At 48.2% G+C, this 14804-nt stretch overlaps 1 protein-coding gene across 1 annotated transcript in view; it reads left to right on the top strand.

The window, feature by feature from the left end:
- LOC140398336 (1-phosphatidylinositol 4,5-bisphosphate phosphodiesterase delta-3-like) overlaps window positions 1-14804 on the top strand; it is a 567936-nt gene that overhangs the window by 81094 nt on the left and 472038 nt on the right. The gene's annotated exons all lie outside the window — the stretch shown is intronic.

The following is a 14804-nucleotide window of genomic DNA, read 5'->3' as shown; positions in this document are numbered from 1 at the left end:
ACAGGAAACTGACACGAGATAGAAAGTGAGGCCATCAAATTGTTGGTCCCTTCTCCTCTTCCTTAGAGTGAGTAATGAAGAGAAAGGTTTTGAATTAAATCACGTGCTATGTCACTGTGGCAAAGGTAAATTTGCCCTTCTCAGCCATCTCCACCTGTGTGCAGCCTTTGTGGTTAACCCTATCATCCTGCTGTAGCACCCCTCCTTCATTATTCAGCTGGGTGGAACTGCACTTGCCTTCCATTCTTCTCCATCTAATTGTCGCCAGAGAATCACCTGTAATGACCCCCCTTCCGTAACCTCTGGTGTCCCCCAAGACCTAACTGGCCCCTTCCTATATCTCATCAATATGCCGCCCCTCAGTGACATCATCCAAATGCACATTGGACTGGGTTTTGAGAATATGCTGATCGCACCTAGCTCTGCCTCCCCACTATCTCTTTTGACTTGCTGACCGCACCCAGCTCTGTCTCCCCACCATCTCTCTACTCTTGCCCACTGTCGCTAAATTATCAGACTGTGTATGTGACATCCAACACTACATCACGGTGGCACGGTGGTTAGCACTGCTGCCTCATAGCGCCGGGGACCCGGGTTCAATTCCGGCATTGGGTCACTGTCTGTGCGGAGTCTGCACGTTCTCCCCGTGTCTGCGTGGGTTTCCTCCGGGTGCTCCGGTTTTCTCCCACAGTCCAAAGATGTGTAGGCTAGGTGGATTGGCCATGATAAATTGCCCCTTAGTGTCCAGGCATGTGCAGGTTAGGTTATGGGGTTACGGGAACAGGGTAGCTTTATGGGCCTAGGTAGGGTGCTCTTTCAGAGGGTCGGTGCAGACCCGATGGACCGAAAGGCCTCCTGTACTATCGGCATTCTATGATTCTATGATCAGCTGGAATTTCCTCCATTTAAATAATGAAAAGACGAAAGTGTCTGGGTTTATGCTTCAAACTCCTTCCCAGCTCCCAACTCCATCCCTCTGCCTGCTGACAGTCTGTGATTAAACCAGACTGTTCACAACATTAGTGTCATGTTTGTCCCGAGATGAGCTTTGAACCACATTTACTCCCCATTGCTAAGACTGCCTGTTGTCACTTCCAGAATATTGTCTGACTCCACCCCTGCCTCAACTCATCTGCTCCCAAAAGCCACAATAGTGCTTGTGTTATCTCTAGAACTGACCATTACCTGGCTGCTCTCCCACATTCTGTAAACTTGAGGTCATCCAGAATTTTGTTGCCCATATCCTTACTTGCACCAAGTCCCCTTTATCCTCTATGCGTACATTGGCTCCCAGTCAAGCAATACCTTGATTTTAAAATTCCATTTCTTGTTAACAAGTTCCTCCATAGCCTCGTCCCTCACAATCTCTGGTAATCTCTTCCAACCGCACAACCCGCAGGGGCTGTTTAGCACAGGGCTAAATCGCTGGCTTTGAAAGCAGACCAAGGCAGGCCAGCAGCACGGTTCAATTCCCGTACCAGCCTCCCTGAACAGGTGCTGGAATGTGGCGACTAGGGGCTTTTCACAGTAACTTCATTGAAGCCTACTTGTGACAATGAGCGATTTTCTTCTTTTCTTTCTAAATCCGGCTTCTTGAGCAACTCCAGTAGTTGAAGCGCTCCACTATCCATGGCCGCACCTTCAGCTGCCTGGGCCTAAGCTCTAGATCCTCCCCACCACTCCCACCACCACCAACATGTCTCTGTCTCTCTAATTCCCTCTCCTCCTTTATGATACTCGTTAACACCTTCCCCTTTGACCAAGTTTTGATGAGCCTTGTTGTCGATTCTTGTTTCTACTGCATCAGTGAAGCACCTTGGGATGTTTGGTTATGTTAAAGATGCTATATAATTGTTTAAAAACTAATTCATGGCATGTGGTTGTCGCTGGCTGAGCTAGCATTTATTGCCTACCCCTGAGGGCATTAAGAGTCAAACACATTGCTGTGGATCTGGTGTCACATGTAGGTCAGACCAGGTAACGACAACATATTTCCTTCTCTAAAGAACATTAGTGAACTAGATGGGTTTTTACGACAATCGACAATGGTCATCTTCAGAGTTTTAATTCCAGATTTTTAAGCAAATTCAAATTTCACCATCTGCCATGGCAGGGTTTGAAACCAAGTCCCCAGAGAATGACCCTGGGTCTCTGAATTACTAGTCCAGTGATAATACCACTACGCCATTGTCTCCCCTTAAATACAGGTTGGTGTTGTTGCTGATAATTAGGGTAATCACAAGAAAGGCTTTGATTGGAGAGTTGGGCACTGGAAGCTTCAATGGATCGTAAGTCCTTCCCTCCTGTTGGACTCCTGATTCCATCGTGTCGGCTGTTGGGAACTGTGCATCGAGGGTGTGACATCATGTTGTTCACTGATCTGCCGAGCCCTGAGGCTGAAGATTCATTCCTCACAGGAATAAAATTAGGAAATGTTTGTATTGCACACAGGGTGGTTTTAGTTTGGCACTCTCTTCCACAAACAGAAATTAATGTGAGATCAATTATTAATTTCAAATCTCATGTTGAAAGATTTTTGTTCATCCAAGGTATTAAGGGACAAAGGGCAAAGGTGGAGAAAATGCAATTAGGTCATAGATTGACCATAATCTCATTAAAAAGAAGAATTGGTGTTTGGGGTTGAGTTTCCCCCCCCCCCAAAAAAAAAAAATCCAATTAATTAAGTAAATTAATGAACTAGTTAAGGGAATTTGGTGCTCATCTTAAGGAGGTGCAGAGAAGCAGACCTGTGAGGGAGTCTCGGGAGCAATTACATCACAGCCAGCAGGTAAGTGATTGGCTTGTGATTAGTAAGTGATTTCTCTCTCTTTGACTTTCTCTTAGCTGTGTAGTGTAGTTCAAATTTAACTTCAGGTTTAAGTCATGGCAGGAGAGCTCAGACCCGTGTCATGCTCCTCTTGTGAGATGTGGCAAGTCAGGGACCCTTCTGGTGTCCCTGACTCCTTCATCTGCAAGAAGTATGTCCAACTGCAGCTCCTGTTAGACCGCTTGACGGCTCTGGAGCTGCGGATGGACTCACTTTGGAGCATCCGCGATGCTGAGGAAGTTGTGGATAGCACATTCAGTGAGTTGGCCACACCGCAGATTAAAATTACTGAGGCAGATAGGGAATGGGTGACCAACAGACAGAGGAAGAGTAGGAAAGCAGTGCAGGGATCCCCTGCGGTCATCTCCCTTCAAAACAGATTTACCGTTTTGGAAACTGTTGGGGGAGATGGCTCACCAGGGGAAGGTGGCAGCAGCCAGATTCATGGCACCGTGGCTGGCTCTGCTGCACAGAAGGGCGGGAAAAAGAGTGGCAGAGCTATAGTGATAGGGGATTCAATTGTAAGGGGAATAGACAGGCGTTTCTGTGGACGCAAACGAGAATCCAGGTTGGTATGTTGCCTCCCTGGTGCAAGGGTCAAGGATGTCTCGGAGCGGCCGCAGGGCATTCTGGAGGGGGAGGGTGAACAGCCAGCTGTCGTGGTGCATATAGGCACCAACGATATAGGTAAAAAACGGGATGAGGTCCTACAAGCTGAATTTAGGGAGTTAGGAGTTAAACTAAAAAGTAGGACCTCAAAGGTAGTGATCTCAGGATTTCTACCAGTGCCACGTGATAGTCAGAGTAGGAATGACAGGATAGCTAGGATGAATACGTGGCTTGAGAGAGGGTGCAAGAGGGAGGGTTTCAAATTCCTGGGACATTGGGACCGGTTCTGGGGGAGGTGGGACCTGTACAAATCGGACGGTCTGCATCTGGGTGGGACCGGAACCAATGTTCTCGGGGGTGTGTTTGCTAGTGCAGTTGGGGAGGGTTTAAACTAATGTGGCAGGGGGATGGGAACCGATGTAGGAAGTCAGTGGGGACAGAAACAAAAGGCAGGAAGGGAGAGTGTGTAAAGCATGACCTGAGAAAGCAGGGCAGAGAGCAAGGAAGGTCTACATTAAACTGCATTTATTTCAATGCAAGGGGCCTGACGGGCAAAGCGGATGAACTCAGGGCATGGACGGGCACATGGGACTGGGATATTATAGCTATGACTGAAACATGGCTAAGGGAGGGGCAGGACTGGCAGCTCAATGTTCCGGGGTACAGATGCTATAGAAAGGATAGAACAGGAGGTAAGAGAGGAGGGGGAGTGGCGTTTTTGATTAGGGAGAACATCACGGCAGTACTTAGAGGGGATATATCCGAGGGTTCGCCCACTGAGTCTATATGGGTGGAACTGAAAAATAAGAAGGGAGAGATCACCTTGGTAGGACTGTACTACAGGCCCCCAAATAGTCAGCGGGAAATTGAGGAGCAAATATGTAAGGAGATTACAGATAGCTGCAAGAATAATAGGGTGGTAGTAGTAGGGGACTTTAACTTTCCCAACATTGACTGGGACAGCCAGAGCATTAGGGGCTTGGATGGAGGGAAATTTGTTGAGTGTATTCAGGAGGAATTTCTCATTCAGTATGTGGATGGACCGACTAGAGAGGGGGCTAAACTTGACCTCGTCTTGGGAAATAAGGAAGGGCAAGTGACAGAAGTGCTAGTGAGAGATCACTTTGGGACAAATGACCATAACTCCATTAGTTTTAAGATAGCTATGGAGAATGATAGGTCTGGCCCAAGAGTTAAAATTCTTAATTGGGGCAAGGCCAATTTTGATGGTATCAGACAGGAACTTGCAGAGGTAGATTAGGGGAGACTGTTGGCAGGCAAAGGGACGGCTGGTAAATGGGAGGCTTTTAAAAATGTGTTAACCAGGGTGCAGGGTAAGCACATTCCCTTTAGAGTGAAGGGCAAGGCTGGTAGAAGTAGGGAACCCTGGATGACTCGAGATATTGAGACTCTGGTCAAAAAGAAGGAGGCATATGACGTACATAAGCAACTGGGATCAAGTGGATCCCTTGAAGAGTATAGAGATTGTCGAAATAGAGTTAAGAGGGAAATCAGGAGGGCAAAAAGGGGACATGAAATTGCTTTGGCAAATAATGCAAGGGAGAATCCAAAGAGATTCTACAAATGCGTAAAGGGGAAAAGAGTAACTAGGGACAGAGTAGGGCCTCTTAAGGATCAACAAGGGCATCTATGTGCAGAGCCACAAGAGTTGGGTGAGATCCTGAATGAATATTTCTCATCGGTATTCACGGTGGAGAAAGGCATGGATGTTAGGAAACTAAGGGAAATAAATAGTGATGTCTTGAGAAGTGTGCATATTACAGAGGAGGAGGTGCTGGAAGTCTTAAAGCGCATCAAGGTAGATAAATCCCCGGGACCTGATGAAATGTATCCCAGGGTGTTGTGGGAGGCTAGGGAGGAAATTGCGGGTCCCCTAACAGAGATATTTGAATCATCGGCAGCCACAAGTGAGGTGCCTGAAGATTGGGGAGTGGCGAATGTTGTGCCCTTGTTTAAGAAGGGCAGCAGGGAAAAGCCTGGGAACTACAGACCGGTGAGCCTAACGTCTGTAGTAGGTAAGTTGCTAGAAGGTATTCTGAGAGACAGGATCTACAAGCATTTAGAGAGGCAAGGACTGATTTGGGGCAGTCAGCATGGCTTTGTGCGTGGAAAATCATGTCTCACAAATTTGATTGAGTTTTTTGAGGGGGTGACCAAGAAGGTAGATGAGGGCAGTGCAGTAGACGTTGTCTACATGGACTTTAGCAAAGCCTTTGACAAGGTACCGCATGGTAGGTTGTTGCAGAAGGTTAAAGCTCACGGGATCCAGGGTGAGGTTGCCAATTGGATTCAAAATTGGCTGGACGACAGAAGGCAGAGAGGGTGGTTGTAGAGGGTTGTTTTTCAAACTGGAGGCCTGTGACCAGTGGTGTGCCTCAGGGATCGGTGCTGGGTCCACTGTTATTTGTGATTTATATTAATGATTTGGATGAGAATTTAGGAGGCATGGTTAGTAAGTTTGCAGATGACACCAAGATTGGTGGCACAGTGGATAGCGAAGAAGGTTATCTAGGATTGCAACGGGATCTTGATCAATTAGGCCAGTGGGCCGACGAATGGCAGATGGAGTTTAATTTAGATAAATGTGAGGTGATGCATTTTGGCAGATCGAATCAGGCCAGGACCTACTCAGTTAATGGTATGGCGTTGGGGCGAGTTATAGAACAAAGAGATCTAGGAGTACAGGTTCATAGCTCCTTGAAGGTGGAGTCGCAGGTGGACAGGGTGGTGAAGAAGGCATTCGGCATGCTTGGTTTCATTGGTCAGAACATTGAATACAGGAGTTGGGACGTCTTGTTGAAGTTGTACAAGACACTGGTACGGCCACACTTGGAATACTGTGTGCAGTTCTGGTCACCCTATTATAGGAAGGATATTATTAAACTGGAAAGAGTGCAGAAAAGATTTACTAGGATGTTGTCGGGACTTGATGGTTTGAGTTATAAGGAGAGGCTGGATAGACTGGGACATTTTTCCTTGGAGCGTAGGAGGCTTAGGGGTGATCTTATAGAGGTCTATAAAATAATGAGGGGCATAGATAAGGCAGATAGTCAACATCTTTTCCCAAAGGTAGGGGAGTCTAAAACTAGAGGGCATAGGTTTAAGGTGAGAGGGGAGAGATTCAGAAGGGCCCAGAGGGGCAATTTCTTCACTCAGAGGGTAGTGAGTGTCTGGAATGGGCTGCCAGAGGTAGTAGTAGAGGCGGGTACAATTGTGTCTTTTAAAAAACATTTAGATAGTTACATGGGTAAGATGGGTATAGAGGGTTATGGGCCAAGTGCGGGCAACTGGGACTAGCTTAATGGTAAAAACTGGGCGGCATGGACTGGTTGGGCCGAAGGGCCTGTTTCCATGCTGTAAACTTCTATGATTCTATAATAAACTCGTGGTGCACAATGATCTGTTCCTATTGCTTTGCTCCATCAGCTGTAATAATGACACTCAGTTTATGAATGTTCAGTTTACAGGACCATTGTGTAACTGCGCTTCCTAACTCGTATCTATTTTTCTTTGTTTTTTTATATATTTAATGTTTCCAAATTTTTTTCCAATGAAGCGGCAATTTATCGTGGCCAACCCACCTGTTCTGCACATCTTTAGGTTGTGGGGGTGAGACCCACACAGACACGGGGAGAATGTGCAAACTCCACACGGGGCCAGGATTGAAGCCAGGTCCTCGATGCCATAAGGCTGCAGTGCTAACCACTGCGCCACCGTGCCGCCCCTATCTGTTTTTCTAATCAGATAGAAGTAAGGCTACTAGCTCAGGAAACCGAAGCACTGATCTTCTCCAGATTTAACCAGTTCTAATTTAACAATCTCTTTCAAAACAGGCCTGAACTGATAGTTAATAGCACTCCATTCTCTGATCCACTATTATTTGCATAATTACTCACAATGCCAGGTGCAAATTCAGACAATTCTACCAAGATTGGGAAGATTATATGGGTGTGAAATTTGAAGGGATAGAGGCATTTAGTGGCCATTTTGAAAATGAGAATGTTTCTTGGGAGTTAATCTGAAGGGGTATGGAATTAGAAATGAGCAACATGAAAGGCTCATGGTGGGTGATATTAAAGCTTTGGAAACAGTTCAGTGAAGAAACACAAGAATAATTCCCAATTCAAAAAACATCTGAGCCTCCAGCTTATTGAGGCCTCACCGTTGTGGCAAAAATGGTGAAAGTGGCCAAAACCACTGAGGAGCTGCCTATGCAGACCTGTCTGACTGTCAGTGTGACCGTGTTGAGGCAGGATATAACAGGCCAGGCCGCATTCCAAACAATGACTTATTTATCCCCATGAATGTGGTAAACCTGGGCGTCATTCTCCGACCCCCCGCCGGGTTGGAGAATCGCCGGGGGCTGCCGTGAATCCCGCCCCCGCTGGTTGCCGAAGTCTCCGGCATCGGATATTCGGCGGGGGCGGGAATCGGGCCTGTGCCGTGGGGGCACTCTTTCCCTTCCGCCTCCGCCACGGTCTCCACCATGGCGGAGGCGGAAGAGACTCCCTCCACTGCGCATGCGTGGGAAACTGTCAGCGGCCGCTGACGCTCCCGCGCATGCGCCGCCCGGGGATGTCATTTCCCCGCCAGCTGGCGGGGCAACAAAGGCCGTTTCCGCCAGCTGGCGGGGCGGAAATTCCTCCGGCGTCGGCCTAGCCCCTCAATGTTGGGGCTCGGCCCCCAAAGATGTGGAGCATTCCGCACCTTTGGGGCGGCGCGATGCCCGTCTGATTGGCGCCGTTTTGGGCGCCAGTCGGCGGACATCGCGCCGTTTCGGGAGAATTTTGCCCCCTGTCCTTAAAAATATATACCACACTCTTACAATATTAATCAGACTGAAACCTCCCTTGTTCTGCTTTTAAACAGCAAGCAATTCCCTTCCCGTGTACTCTGGAAGTAATATCCTGTGCAGTCTGCATGAAGAGTTAGTTTGAAAGAGTCTGCCTGAGACGGTTGCTTAGCTTCAGTGATTGGGAATTTGGTGTTCCATGTGAAAGGGCTGATCTTGTGCACTGAGTTGATTGCTTTTTTAAAAAAAACTCCAACTTGCCATTCCTTTCCTCATTTCTCTTTCACTGCACATTTCCTTTCTGTCCATCTCCCTTTCCCAAGTCTGTAGTTTCATTCTTTCTTATCAAGCCGGCTTTCTACACACCCGGAGAGGTGAAAATTCAACAATCCCCATCAACTAGAGCAAACAGGGAGCTTGTCGAACAGGACTTCAAAATGAATGAACAGCAAAATAAGATTTATCATTTCAAAGCACTAGCCTTTGAGAGAGAATTGCGTGATTAGTAAGTCTGAAAAATGAAAACGCAATCTAGGCCAGAATACTCCGGCAGCTAGATTCCCTGTTCCGACAGGCAGTATACCCCTGCCCATGGGTTGCCTGGCGACATGGGGTGACTTCAGTGGGAAATCCCATTGACAAACGGCGGGAGGAGAGAATTCCACCAGCATCAAATGGCACAGCCGCGAAACACGCGGCTGGGGGACCGGAGAATCACCCCCGAGTTCTAAGTGTGCTAGAATATATTTTGCAAACTGCCAGCTCTGTTTTATAAGCCTTGCTTGCTCTGTGAGCATGTTATGCAGCTAGTCCTGAATGGTTTGGCATGGACCATTTAAAAAAAAAAATTTCCTTAAATAGAAAACATGTGCAAACCATCAGCGGCTCAGTGCCAGATGTTACATGTTGCAGTTTCAAAGGCTGTCACGCTCTGGGGAAGAGAGGCAGGGTGGGTGGAACTGACCCTGGCTGTGATTACGGTGCAGTTTCTTCTTGCTTGAAGACATCATTTGGAACTTTGCCAGTGTTTTACAATAGCGGGCTGGATTCTCCGGCCCACCGTGCCACATTTCTGCCCCGACCCCGCCAGCGGGATTCTCCGTTACGCCGGACGATCAATGGGGTTCCCATTGTGGGGCAGCCCCACTCCGTCGGGAAACCCCCGGGCGCCGGCAAAACGGAGAATCCTGCCGGTGGAGAATCCCGCCCCCCCATCTGTTGCCAACCAATCAGAAAGGAATGTTGGCCTTTCTCTCAATGGGACTGGATTACAAGGAGGAAGAAGTTATGTTTCAGTTGATTAGAGCCTTAGCATCATGGGCACTGCATTCAATTTAGGGGAAGCTATATTGAACTTGGTGAATCACAGATTCAACAGCACGATCCCAGGGCTAAGAGAGTTCAATTCGGAGGGCAGGTTGTATTCCTTTGAGTTTAGAAGGTTTAGCAAGGTTTCTAAAATTAGTCGGGTAAGTAAGTACAGAGAAACTGTTCTCTGGTGGTGGGGAAATCTGGAGCATTCTATTCAAATTAGAGACAGACTATTCAGGAGGGAAACTTTGTCCCAAAACACCCTGGCTGGGATTCTCCGATTCCCGCCACGCCGCTCTGACGACGGATCACGATTCTCCGACGACCGGAGAATCGGTGCCAATCGCGCCCGCGCGGTCGTAGCGGCGCTGGTAGAGGCCCCCGCGGCAATTCCCCGCGGTTGACCGTCCGAATTCCCGCTGAGTTCTGCCGAATCCCACCGGCGTGGTTCCAACCTAGTACCAGCAGGCGGGAGCTCGGTGGGAGGCGGGGGGATCAGACTCCGGGGGCCTTCCACGGCGCCAAAGGCCCGCGATCGGGGGCCACCGATCTGCGCCGCCCGTGATCTGGAGGGGGCCTACCTCCATCCACGCGGGCCCGCTGTAGGGCTCCGCTATGTTGCGGGCGCCGGCGCGGAAATGGCCACCATGTGCATGCGCCGCGGAGAGACGGCCGTCGCGTGCATGCGTGCACCAGTGCAGGGCCGCGTATTGGCGCCAGAGCAGCGCGCAGCTCTCTGGCGCCATGTTGGGCCCCTGAGGGCCGCTGAATCGCTGGGCCAGGAGGCCCGTTGATGCCGGCGTGCACCACTCCGGTGTTTATGCCAGCGTCAACACTTGGCTGGGATTTCGGAGAATCCCGGCCCATGGCTGCTGTGTCAGTTGACATTTCCCAAGTTGAGAGCAATAAGGTTTCATTGGGTAAGTTTATCAAAGGCTATGAAGATAAAGTTGAAGCGATGTTTGCGATACTTGGAATGCCTTGCAAGGTCTAACAGGATATAGCGATCTAGATCTCATCCTCACTGGGCAAGATCCAGATTTACAGATTTAAGTGAGCAGTTGTGTTGCCTCCCAGGTGCCAGGGTGCGTGATGTCTCGGATCGTGTTTTCGGGATCCTTAAGGATCAGCCCCAAGTCGTGGTCCACATAGGTACCAACGACATAGGTAGGAAAAGGGATAGGGGTGTAAGGCAGGAATTCAGGGAGCTAGGAACTTAGATCTAGGACAAACAGTGTTATTATCAGAGTTATTATCTCTGGGTTGTTACCCATGCCATGTGATAGCGAGACGAGGAATAGGGAGAGAGAGGAGTTAAGCACGTGGCTACAGGGATGGTGCAGGACGGAGGGTTTCAAATTTCTGGATAATTGTGGCTCATTCTGGGGTCGGTGGGACCTATACAAATGGGATGGTCTACACCTGGACCAGAGGGGTACCAATATCCTGGGGGGAAAATTTGCTAATGCTCTTCGGGAGGGTTTAAACTAGTTCAGCAGGGGCTTGGGAACCTGAATTGTAGCTCCAGTATACAGGGGGTTGAGAGTAGTGAGGTCATGAGTAAGGTTTCAAAGTTGCAGGAGTGGTTTAAAGTGTGTCTTCTTCAATGCGAGGTGCATCCGGAATAAGGTGGGGGAACTTGCGGCATGGGTTGGTACCTGGGACTTCGATGTCGTGGCCATTTCGGAGACATGGATAGAGCAGGGACAGGAATGGTTGTTGCAGGTGCCGGGGTTTAGATATTTCAGTAAGCTCAGGGAAGGTGGTAAAAGAGGGGGAGGGGTGGCATTGTTAGTCAAGGACAGTATTACAGTGGCAGAAAGGACATTTGATGAGGACTCGTCTACTGAGGTAGTATGGGCGGAGGTTAGAAACAGGAAAGGAGAGGTCACCCTGTTGGGGGTGTTCTATAGGCCTCCGAAAATTTCCAGAGATGTAGAGGATTGCAAAGATGATTCTGGATAGGAGTGAAAGCAGCAGGGTCGTTGTAATGGGGGACTTTAATTTTCCAAATATTGACTGGAAACGCTATAGTTCGAGTACTTTAGATGAGTCCGTTTTTGTCCAAAGTGTGCAGGAGGGTTTCCTGACACAGTATGTAGATAGGCCAACGAGAGGCGAGGCCATATTGGATTTGGTACTGGGTAATGAAGCAGGACAGGTGTTAGATTTGGTGATAGTGACCACAATTCGATTACGTTTAATTTAGTGATGGAAAGGGATAGGTATGTAACGCAGGGCAAGAGTTATATCTGGGGGAAAGGCAATTATGAAGCGATGAGGCAAGACTTAGGATGCATCGAATGGAGAGGAAAACAGCAGGGGATGGGCACAATGGAAATGTGGAGCTTGTTCAAGGAACAGCTACTGCGTGTCCTTGATAAGTATGTACCTGTCAGGCAGGGAGGAAGTGGTCAAGCAAGGGAACCGTGGTATACTAAAGCAGTCAAAACACTTGTCAAGAGGAAGAAGGAGGCTTATGTAAAGATGAGACATGAAGGTTCAGTTAGGGCGCTCGAGAGTTATAAGTTAGCTAGGAAGGACCTAAAGAGAGAGCTAAGAAGAGCCAGGAGGGGACATGAGAAGTCTTTGGCAGGTAGGATCAAGGATAACCCTAAAGCTTTCCATAGATATGTCAGGAATAAACGAATGACGAGGGTAAGAGTAGGGCCAGGCAAGGACAGTAGTGGGAAGTTGTGCTTGGAGTCCGAGGAGATAGGAGAGGTGCTACATGAATATTTTTCGTCAGTATTCACACAGGAAAAAGACAATGTTGTCGAGGAGAATACTGAGATTCAGGCTACTAGACTAGAAGGGCTTGATGTTCATAAGGAGGTGGTGTTAGCAATTCTGGAAAGTGTGAAAATAGATAAGTCCCCTGGGCCGGATGGGATTTATCCTAGGATTCTCTGGGAAGCTAGGGAGGAGATTGCTGAGCCTTTGGCTTTGATTTTTAAGTCATCTTTGTCTACAGGAATAGTGCCAGAAGACTGGAGGATAGCAAATGTTGTCCCCTTGTTCAAGAAGTGGAGTAGAGACAACCTAGGTAACTTTAGATCAGTGAGCCTTACTTCTGTTGTGAGCAAAACCTTGGAAAGGTTTATAAGAGATGGGATGTATAATCATCTGGAAAGGAATCATTTGATTAGAGATAGTCAACACGGTTTTGTGATGGGTAGGTCGTGCCTCACAAACCTTATTGAGTTCTTTGAGAAGGTGACCAAACAGGTGGATGAGGGTAAAGCAGTTGATGTGGTGTATATGGATTTCAGTAAAGCGTTTGATAAGGTTCCCCACGGTAGGCTACTGCAGAAAATACGGAGGCATGGGATTCAGGGTGATTTAGCAGTTTGGATCAGAAATTGGCTGGCTGGAAGAAGACAAAGGGTGGTGGTTGATGGGAAATGTTCAGTTTGGAGTCCAGTTACTAGTGGTGTACCACAAGGATCTGTTTTGGGGCCACTGCTGTTTGTCATTTTTATAAATGACCTGGAGGAGGACGTAGAAGGATGGGTGAGTAAAGTTGCAAATGACACTAAAGACGGTGGAGTTGTGGACAGTGCAGAATGAGGTTACAAGTTACAGAGGGACATAGATAAGCTGCAGCGCTGGGCTGAGAGGTGGCAAATGGAGTTTAATACAGAAATGTGTGAGGGGATTCATTTTGGAAGGAATAACAGGAAGACAGAGTACTGGGCTAATGGTAAGATTCTTGGCAGTGTGGATGAGCAGAGAGATCTCGGTGTCCATGTACATCGATCCCTGAAAGTTGCCACCCAGGTTGAGAGGGTTGTTAAGTAGGCGGATGGTGTGTTAGCTTTTATTGGTAGAGGGATTGAGTTTCGGAGCCATGAGGTCATGTTGCAGCTGTACAAAACTCTGGTGTGGCCGCATTTGGAGTATTGCGTGCAGTTCTGGTCGCCGCATTATAGGAAGGATGTGGAAGCATTGGAAAGGGTGCAGAGGAGATTTACCAGAATGTTGCCTGGTATGGAGGGAAGTTCTTATGTGGAAAGGCTGAGGGACTTGAGGCTGTTTTCGTTAGAGAGAAGAAGGTTAAGAGGTGACTTAATTGAGGCATACAAGATGATCAGTGGGTTGGATAGGGTGGACAGTGAGAGCCTTTTTCCTCGGATGGTGATGTCTAGCACGAGGGGACATAGCTTTAAATTGAGGGGAGATAGATATAGGACAGATGTCAGAGGTAGGTTCTTTGCTCAGAGAGTAGTAAGGGCGTGGAATGCCCTGCCTGCAACAGTAGTGGACTCGCCAACACTAAGGGCATTCAAATGGTCATTGGATAGACATATGGACGATAAGGGAATAGTTTAGATGGGCTTCAGAGTGGTTTCACAGGTCGGCGCAACATCGAGGGCCGAAGTGCCTGTACTGTGCTGTAATGTTCAATGTCCTATGTTCTATGTTCTATAAGGTTGGGTTATTACATGACTCGTATGGAAGCCGCTGGTGAAATGTGTTTGGTCTATCCTATCCTCCTTGCACTCTTCAATTTCTTGGCCAAGCTCTAACTCACCCTTGCCAATCCTGCACCAGCGGCTTCACCAGCGAGATGGTCCCTGGAGGATTTCAACTCACGCACCTGTCTCTCTTCCTCTTCCAGATGCGATCATCCTGCTGTACGTTTATAGCTCTCCTGTATTTATTTTTGAATTCCATGGTTTCGGAATTCCTTTTCACTGAATGACCTGTGATTAAACCACTGGGAAAGCCACACCAGTACCACAGGCTGCCTGTGGGTGTTACATGGAATTGCAATAAATCGACAGCACTGAAACAGGCTGTTCGGCCCAACAGGCCCATGCTGGTGTTTTAACAAATTAATTCAAAGGATGTAGGCATCGCTGCCTCAGCCAGGATGTATTGCATGGTTGCCCTTGAGAAGGTGGTGGTGAGCTGCCTTCTTGAACTGCTGCAGTCCGTGTGGTGTATGAACACTCACACTGTTATTAGGGTGGGAGTTCTAGGATTTTGACCCAGCGACAGTGAGGCAATAGCGATATATTTCCAAGTCAGGATGGTGTGTGACTTTGAGGGGAACTTCCAGGTGGTGGTGTTCCCAGGTATCTGCTGTTCTCCTCTCCACAAAAGAGTGTCTCCTGACACATTCACCAAATCTTCCATGCCCGTCTGCAGTGGGAAACTTCGCAGACAGGAGAACATAATTTAACAGCACGGTAGCATTGTGGATAGCACAATTGCTTTACAGCTCCAAGGTCCCAGGTT

This window comes from Scyliorhinus torazame, chromosome 21, assembly GCF_047496885.1.
Source record: "Scyliorhinus torazame isolate Kashiwa2021f chromosome 21, sScyTor2.1, whole genome shotgun sequence".
Classification (NCBI taxonomy): Eukaryota; Metazoa; Chordata; class Chondrichthyes; order Carcharhiniformes; family Scyliorhinidae; genus Scyliorhinus; species Scyliorhinus torazame.
The sequence above is the reverse complement of the archived record's forward strand: the minus strand, read 5'-3'. Positions and strand labels throughout refer to the sequence as shown.